This window comes from Amphiura filiformis, chromosome 1 (assembly GCF_039555335.1).
Source record: "Amphiura filiformis chromosome 1, Afil_fr2py, whole genome shotgun sequence".
Taxonomy (NCBI): Eukaryota; Metazoa; Echinodermata; class Ophiuroidea; order Amphilepidida; family Amphiuridae; genus Amphiura; species Amphiura filiformis.
Genome location: NC_092628.1, coordinates 8,376,640 through 8,386,737, shown reverse-complemented (window position 1 = coordinate 8,386,737; position 10,098 = coordinate 8,376,640).

The window sequence follows — 10,098 nt, the reverse complement described above, 5'->3', positions numbered from 1 at the left end:
TTTACAATAGAACATTTTATGTTTGCTGTGTAGTTTGTGAAAGAATAATAATGACGGACATACGTAAAGTATTCAAACATTTGTAGATTTATGATGTCATCCGGGGCCTCGTATTTGTAGTGCAATAGAGGTTATCTACGTTACTCACGTGTGACATTTAACAAAAGGAGCTGGTTCCCGTAGTATTCCCAGACAAACAAGTACCTAGACCTATGACTTTGGTTTGCGTAGTGAAGTCAACACTGCTTAGCAACGATTTTGACAAGGACGCAACCCGGGCGCAAACAAGCAGACATGTTCGCGTCTACAGAACATGTTGCATTTGACGCGGGCGATAACGGCACAGCAATCACGCAAACGATCGCGTTTTTCGTTCCAGACATGAACGCTTATTTCTCCGCGTCCGACCACCCGACCAAAATCACCTTGGATACGTGGCTTCACCTACTGCCATGGTTAGGGATGGGCAGTCATAGGTCTAGGCGATATGTCTATGATAGTATTCCTCATTCAAACAAATTCAATGCACGACGTCGGAGTTACCTGCATGACTTTGCCGGGCTATTTTGAAACAGTGATGGTTGCACATGCAGGTACTTCTTTTGAAAGTCCTAAACAAGGTCGCTGATAGGATATGCACCTTATAGAATACGGATACTTTTACAGATTTCTGTTCACATGCCGGATATGCTCTACAATCGTGCAAACCATGTTAAAGTTGTCATATTTAAGATAAGGATTCAGAAAAAGTATAATTTGACCTATCTATGACGTATATGGAAAAACGATTCTCTTATAAACCATCATGCGCACAGTTTCCACCTGAGCACACATTTTCGTCCAAGAGCTCTCAAGCAAGCACTGAATTGTCTCCGCGCAGTCTTTGATTACACTACACGGTTGAGTGCGTAGCAATGTAAGAGTTGTGGAGCTTGTAGCTGAAAAATTGGCCTCTTTGATTGGTTTTTGTCGAAAAGTGTTACCTTCCCTTCACCCGATTAGAATTGTTAATATCAAACGAAAGCTAACACTTCCCCTAAAAACACTTTTTGTCACTAGGTCAACAGATAACGCAATTCAATGTTATAACAAGACGATGGAAAATATGTTGAAAACTACCTATCCAAGCACATTTGTGACCAAAATGTCGGTTTTAAAAGTCAAAACCGCAAGTGTTCCTTACAATATTTTATAAATTTTATGTTATTAAATGAAAAAGCACTCTTATATTGTCCATATACTAGCGTCACTAGTTACTATTTTCGCCTGTTTTGTCATACGGTTGTAAATTCAATGAACTATGACTTTACTAAAGAGCGTTGTATCATCATAGTTCTAATTTGCCCCCGGAAACATCTTGCATCTTGAAGTAATCTTGCATCTAGGCGGGTCAACATGTTGAGCACTCTTTAGGGATTTTACCGTGTCCTTTACTTTTATCTAGGCAACACAACAATACAATGCTTTGTAACCCACCACTTGAACAGGATTTAGCAACAGTCAAGGTCAAATATTGCGACTCAATGGGTAATGCTCTTTTTAATGTTTCATCACGGTAACGAAACATCCTACATAGTATATAGGTGATCTCAAAACCATGCTATTAGATCACCGCGGGCCTATAATTTTAACCATGACCCGAATAAAGCAGTCAATATTTGTTTTATATACCTCATTTATATAGATTTTTGTCATCTGATTGGTTAAAAGGCCTATTTTATTGTTCACAGGCCATGGTAAAATTTACAAAGTGGGCGCCGCGTGCGTAATGCGAACACGGCATCGCGCGCATAGAGTTTGATCGGGACGCACACCGATGATGTGAAAATGACTATGCCCGGGGAATATTCTTTTAAAGACTATTGCCCGGGGAATAGTTCAGTTTTTACATAATTCTTAAAAAGGAGGGCATAGCTAATTTAATGACTGCACTTTTAACCAATCAGATCACAGGAATCTATATATGAGGTATATAACGTAAATTATATACCTCATTTAAAGATTCCCGCCATCTGATTGGTTAAAAGCGCGGACATAATTTTGACTATATGCACGCAAAAGTAACTATTCCCCGTGCATAATTCTGCGCGTGCTTTGTTCCCAGCGTAAAATGATATTATTCACGCGTTAATGTTTTCGCGCACTATAATTACGCAAAAATCGCATATTGTAATCTGTGCCGTTCCGTTTGAAACTATTAATTTCCCTTCCCAAAATTGAAGCTTTTAGGCAAACAGATGACAAGAATCTGAAAGCCATGTTATAACATGTCCATAAAAAAAAATTAGTATATCCTGTCCATAAAATGTTAGCTTTTACTGTCAGATATGTCCCCTTTTAATTTTAAGCTGAACAACTGAGGTAAAGCAAAGAAAATTGGAATGTACTACCAGCGCCGATGTCGTCAATGCGTGTCACTGCATTCGGTTGTGTTACGACACGATCCTTTATGTATGTCACCATATAAATTTACATGTACGTAATGTGTTATGAACATCGAATACGCGTTCGACTAATATAATTTATTTCAATCGTAATAATAAAACGACGGTTCCTGCGTTTTATTCAAAATCTCGGATTGTGACTAAACTACAGCATCCAGAGTCTTGATTTTGCAGGGTATTTTAGTTTAATAATGTACATTATAATTATGTAAAAAACAGAATTTTGAAAAATATTGAGGGCGTTTTCCTCAGCAAATGTTATAATATGGCTTTCAGATTTGGTATCCAAGTATTGACTGCTTTTTCAACAACTCTTCCTATACCTTTGTACAGGAGCCAACCGTTGTTAAACCGTGATGAACCCACACTTTTACTGTAGCGTATACGCGAACGCGAGCGAGACTACGCGTTACGCGCGAGCGCGTAAAATTCGTCATGCCTGGAACCTTTGTGCGTATGCCAGCTTACAAGTTGAATTCAGTATTTTTCAGGTAGCGGCTAAACATTTAGAGATTCAATCATGTTTCACCGTCGCGAACCGTTTAACAACGATGCGGCCGCGTCGTCTGCGTGGTTTACTTCGCGAGCCGAGCGAAGTAAACCACGCAGGCGCGCCGGACGCGAGTTGTTAACGCGGCTGTGTACTCTAGACATTGTTTCTTTCGCAAAATTGAGTTTTTTTGATATGTTTGTACTTTGTTATGTTTTTTATAAATACAAGGAATGAAAATCCAGATTTGTAAACTCCAACTGCAATATTTTAAGGATTTTATTTCACTATTCCACTCGTGTTTGAAATTGAAAAGGAAAGAAAATCTTTGTTGTACCAGCAGGATACACGCGCGCAACAACGCATCGCGTTGCGTATCGCGCAATTTGTTAACGCACAAATACGCTACCCATACGCAACGCTTATCTGCATGCGCGGCGCATCTTATGGAAACACCACGGAAGCACTGATTTCACAAAAACCTAGTGGTCAAATGGCTCCGTTTTAGCTGATAAAATGTGGGTTTTTAAGTTCTTTCCCCGATTTAAATATCAAGTTATGAATGGATTTCGCTCAAACTTCTCAAGGGGCTGTGGATTTACCCGATGTTCACGTAATATAAGGTACAAAAACGAAAACTGCCGTATTCTCCTGTGAGATTCGATGAAAGTGCAAAATGTGACCACTTTAAACTTCAACGGCCATTATTTCAATGTTCATTTTCTCGGTAAACTGACGATTTAGGTACACGATAACTCAATAAATACAACATCTATAGGTAAGCAAATATGATCATCGTAAAAAGCACGATCGACTCAAGAAACGGTTTTCTCATTTTTTTATATTTTGGTCTATTTCCGATTTTAGGCATCATTTTGTGCAAATAGGCGTTTGTGATTTTTAAAAAGTTCAATTTGATGCCTTATATGGTCAATATCTCAAAAAATAAGGCCAATATCAAAAAAAAAAAAAAACGTTTTTGGAATGGAGCCTCAAGATTGAGCGTAAAACAAAATAAAATATTTTGGAAAGAGTGTTTTTTTGTTATGATGTACCTAACAAATAATGCCAAAAACTCTCTTGTTTGTGATTTTCTTCATAATTGTTGTTTTTACCCCAAATCTGTATTTATATTAAGATTTATTGATGTCTTGCCTTCATAAAAATGTATACTTTTATATGTCTTGTGCGAATAATTACAAAGTTATTGCACTTTTACTACATGCATGTCTGAGAGTACACAGCTGCCATAAACGGTGATGAACAACGGTGAAACATGATTGAATCCCTTTCAACAACGAAAAGAAGCTAAATATCGTATAATTCACGATTATTTTACGAGGAATGTCAGTTAATCATTGCCACTCAGCCTTACAAAAACTTCGATGATTTCTCTTTTGATATCAGCAATAAAACTAGAATAAATCGGCAATGTTTAGCCGCTACCTGAAAAATACTGAATTCAACTTTTAAGCTGGCATACGCACAAAGGTTCCAGGCATGACGAATTTTACGCGCTCTCGCATAACGCGTAGTCTCGCTCGCGTTCGCGTATACGCTAGAGTAAAGTGTGGATTCATCACGGTATAACAACGGTTGGTTCCTGTACAAAGGTATAGGAAGAGTTGTTGAATGCCGTTTTATTCTGTAGTTTTATTGCTGATATCAAAAGAGAAATCATCCAAGTTTTTGTAAGGCTGAGTGGCAATGATTAACTGACATTCCTCGTAAAATAATCGTGAATTATACGATATTTAGCTTCTTTTCGTTGTTGAAAGGATTCAATCATGTTTCACCGTTGTTCATCACCGTTTAACAACTCGCGTCCGGCGCGTCTGCGTAGTTTACTTCAGTCGGGCAGCCTCGCGAAGTAAACCACGCAGACGACGCGGCCGCATCGTTGTTAAACGGTGATTAACAACGGTGAAACATGATTGAATCCCTAATTATTTCGTTCAATGGTTAAAATTATAGGCCCGCGGTGATCTCAAAACCATGACTATACCATGACATAGTTATGGTTTGAGGTCATCTCGGGCCTATAATTGTAACCATGCCCCTCATAGCAGTCAATATTTCTATACTATTCTTTTTCAGATTTAAAATAGAAAGCAAAATAATTTGATACCATTTTCAGAAAATTTGGAGTATTTTGGGAGCCAAAATTAGACATATGATGCGCATAACTACATAGCCGTACATCATAGATAGGTCAAACTATACTTTTTCTGGATCATAATTATCCTAGCGGAACAGATTGTTTGTGTTTTTAACCAAGTCCGAGCCATTTACAAAGAAGTATCCTGTTGAAACTCAATCTGCAGTTGCTTCAGCAGATAGGCGAGGTCTGCTTGTTCTCTGCTGACAAGGGCAGTCTTCTGTGAACGACTCTCTTAAGAGCCACTACTTATGTACTTTTTTTTTCTATTGAAAGGCAGTAACTTGTCGGCCTGGAATTAAAGACGTATCGATGGTGATATTTTTTGCAATAGTAGCTTCATTTTAGCGGAGTGAAATTGAGGCAGGATAGCGAGTAGCAGGAAATAATGTAGGAAGAAATATGTCCAAAATAACGCTCCACAATCCACAAGGGGAACAACCAACTTAAAGAACCCATCAAAATGGCAGGGCGGCGGGTGTAATCACAAGCTGATGTGGGGCTGATCTTCGGATCCCCAACCCGACTAGTCCACTTGCCATTGTGCATAACCTGGCTATTACATTTTATATAAAACGCTGATTTGAGTTTGTGTGCAATTAATTTCATATCTGATCTTTTCAATCACCGCATTTTCTCTGTTTGCTAGCTTCCCAATACTTCGAATTGCGGTTAAAATGCTGAACAGAGGCGTTTAAGGACTAGTTTCTGGCCTGACTAAAATTATCCATGATTATTTCTTCGATCGGTTAAGAGCCTAATACTAAGGAGAAATAGGCTAGTCAAATTTGCAAATCACCCAGCACTAATTGCAACAAAATCCATTTTGCATGCGTCCATCTCCAAAAATTTCACACAAAAATATATCAAAAGTCCCCAAAATTCCATGTTGTGGAAGAGTGTCTAATTTGCACAAATCCAAAATTGCCGCTTATGCAGGGGTGAAATTTCAAATTTGGTCGAATTTTGCTCAAAATCATAATACCAATGTATACGGAAAAAAATTATTTTGTTTTTATTGCAAGACCGACTCGGTCAGTGCCTTGAAATATTGAAGCAGAAAGACAATAGAGATTGGTACTATTATGCTATTGACTGGTTAAAACAGATGAAAGATTAGGATAACGAATATATATGACCTTTGTATATGGTTTTTTCACAGGTCTCTCTGCTTCGATATTTTAAGGCAATGTCCATAAAATGTCGGTCATTTTCTCATGTGACAGATAGCTAACAAAGGCTACTATCTGATGTGCAGAAACGATAGGTCACAATAGAAAGAAACGATATGTTGACGGTAATGAGTAGGGAACCCAGAAATTAGGGGCTAGAATGAAACATGCGATTCCTGCATGCGATGAATATTATATGGATTGTGTCAACGAGGTCCGAGGAATTGAAAATCCAGTTCAGTGTTGTTAGTTTATTTTATTCGCCAGTACATTGAAAGCATAAAAAGGATAAATCATTAAATAATAATATATATACTAATAGACACAGCAAATTTATTCAAATCTCAGAAAAGAAGAAATTCAAAGAAGCAGTATTACAAAACTACAATGCAACCAACAACTAAGATCAGCAGAATAGCACCACCTACTTGTTTGACCCCTTTCATGGGCTTTAGGTAGTACCAAACCAGAACCAGAACCAGAACCTAGACTATTACAATAAACTAATTATAATAAAGGTCAATAAACCACGTGGGCTGTAAATCAACATACCAACTCGTGAAAGAGTAATAAAACAAAGACAAAATAAGCAATTTCCTTGCTCACAATAGTTACGAGTCACTTTTGAACTGGCTGACTCATTGGTACCACAGAATGTGTGCTAGTACTCACAACGGGAGGGGAGTTACATTCATTCTTCACCGACACAGTCATGAGAATCTAAAATCAAAATCCAACATCTCGACAATTTTGTGAACTAGGGATCTCCAAACCATGGAAAGTGTAGGCCTCCTTTTGCATTTTGAGATTGCGCATCACGGGGATTTTGTAAACCATGTAGGCTCAAAGCATGGAAGGTCTACTTTAGTGTTCTGATATTGTACATCACAATGATTTTGTAAACCAGTGAGATACTACGCATAGAAAATCTACTTATGTATTCTGAGATATTGTACATCACAGATATATTATAATCAGAGGTGCAAAGCATAGTAACTTTAGTATCATATATTATAGAAATGCGTGCTGCTTTATTTTAATCATAGATTATCCAATTTCAGTGAAGTATACTGGGCGAGCTTAAATGATCTTAACAAATCTTAACTGTTTCTGTCATCTTGGAATACCCAGAATATAAATTAAGCTGCTTATGTGATGCAGTTTGTTTTATCCTTTTCAAACATTTTGAATGTGAGCAATTAGTCATTTCAAAAGATAATGGTAATTCTAAGGTAACTAAAGTGTAGTGACCATTTCAGTCTAACTACCAATTTCGAAGCCATCGTAGAGTTCTATAAGTGTTGCGCAATTCTTGACGCCTCCTTTGGCACTTATGGCATGTACAAGATAAGCCTCATTTGCAATGATATAAGATGTTTTTGGTGTGTCTTTTCACATGATCTTGATTTGCAAACTAAAAGGGCTTTCTTCATTATAAGTTTCAAATTATAATAGACAAAATTTCAGTCTGTCACATGCGTGTATGTTGTATCGGTACCAATCATTTCAACTCACCCTATTAAGCTGCAATAGGATTGCTTTCACTGATGTTATTGCACATCTCATTTAACAATGCCTCATTTCAAATATTGAGTTTTAGTTTTGGTTTTGGTTTTGGTCACGTGGTTTTCTATTGTCCTGCCTAACCACTTGAATCACAAGATATCGAACTCATTGTTTCTACCTTTTGTTTAAAACTAAACATTTGTGACAGGTAGTTTCGGTTTTGGTTTCAGTTTCTTATAAGTGGTGTGACAAATAAAATTACAGGATTTTCGAGTTACCTGATCTAAGTATACAAAGAAATGTTTAAATTTCGCAGTGCAATATTCACGAGCAGAGAAGTCGAACAAAGCAGTCTACATTTGAAAGCATTGATTTAGTTTGAAAGCATTGACTTGAGACTACGAAATAGCCTAAGCTGATTTAACTGTGAAAATATATAGGCCATCGAAATATTTGCATTCGACATTACAAAAGGGCCACTATTGTAATTGTATAGGTGCTATAAACAAAATCGATTCATGTCCTTGATCCCATGTACCAGAATCGATGGAAGGCCATGATTATGACCTCTAATAACCTAATGACTTTTACTGAAGCAATTTTTACTGCAAAAAGTAGAAGATAGAGGGGAGAAGAGATTGTGTGATGTGTGTGTGTGTGGGGGGGGGGGTTGGAGGGCAAGGGGGATATGGGCCGGGGGAGAGGGAAACATATGAGAGAGAGCATTGGAAGTGAAAGGGAAGGGGAGGAGAGCTCGAGATGAAGATATCGAATGTAGGGGAGGAGGAGGAGGAAGGGGTAATTTAGGGAAGATGTGGGTATATAGGGAGGGGAGCCCCCTCTTAAAGAGGCATGGGTTGTGCTTCCGGGGATAATAAACTAATTCATAATCAAATCATCTCCATGCATCGTTTATGTTTCATACAAACAAACAAATCCCCACCCCACCCCATCCTTCAATATACGCGCATGTATATGATTTCTAGGCCTAGAACTCGTGAGTGTAATATGCCACCTACCGTCGACAGAGAGCATCAACTGTCGTCCGCGGGATAGATTTCCGATATCAATCATGATAATAATTATGTTAGCACAATAGGCTATTGTATACTTCGGGTTATATACCCTATACTGTGTCCTCCCAGCATAATAGTGTTATGATTGCAGACCAGATCAGCTCTACTTTTTAATCCCTTGATTTTTGGTTTCTGAACAAAAGAGAAACCAAAACTATATATTTGAAATGAGGGACAGATCAAGTTGTTTTTCCGGTAGCCATTAATATTAGAATAAAGAGCGCCAAACAATCGTAACCATATACTTAGTATGTGACCGTACACCACGAATGAGCCGTAAATTCCACCCCGGTCAATTTTGTTTAATTTCGTGTTTAGAAAATATATATCATAATCTTTAAAATGGTATGTCATTTGACTCTAAACGATATCCAGAAGCGGGGTTATGGTTTGTTGAACTTTGCTCCTTCAACAAAATGGTATACCTTTTTCGGTTCTACATGTGTCTATTTTCCCACATTGCTGGTAATAAATATCAAACAGTCATAATTGGCGGTCATTTCAAATCATCCCCAAGTCAACGAGGTTCAGGAATGTCCTTTCATTGTTAATTGTTGTTATACATACATAGACAAATACAATGCTTTGTAACCCACCACTTGAACAGGATTTAGCCAATGCAAACAAAGCCTAGAGATATTTGAGAATTCTATAGACATATGTAGAAGCTTATTATCCTCTTCAACAATAGGATTATTGATTGGTTTAAAAGGTATTTGACTAGCGCTATCCAATTGAGATACATGTAGCACTAACTTGAGGTACATATCAATACGACCTTCATGCACAGTTTACACTGTAACTCAGAATACAATTTAGGACATGTACGGCTCATTCGTGGTGTACGGTCAAATATCTCTAGCCATTTTGTGTAAAAGAAACACCCCCAGTTCTTATCACAACCCCAACACTAACATCATCTACATGTATAATTAAATAATGGACACTATCCTAACACTATTTTTAACCCTTTTATATTACCAAAATCCGAATCTATAAATAAATGAAATAATCCGATGCAATTGCTCTTGATTCCAGAAAAATACAGCAGTAATTTGTTTTTGAATTAAAGAAATATTATCTTGTTTTGCTAAAGGAAACATAGCTAAATACTAATCCTTTAGTCAGTTCTAACTGGCAATAAAAGTCTAATTTTAATATTGTTGCAATTTGAAGGGAAATGGGCCGAAAACATGCAATTTTTCATGTTTTCTTAAATAATGTACATGTAGTCACATAATTCTACGATCTA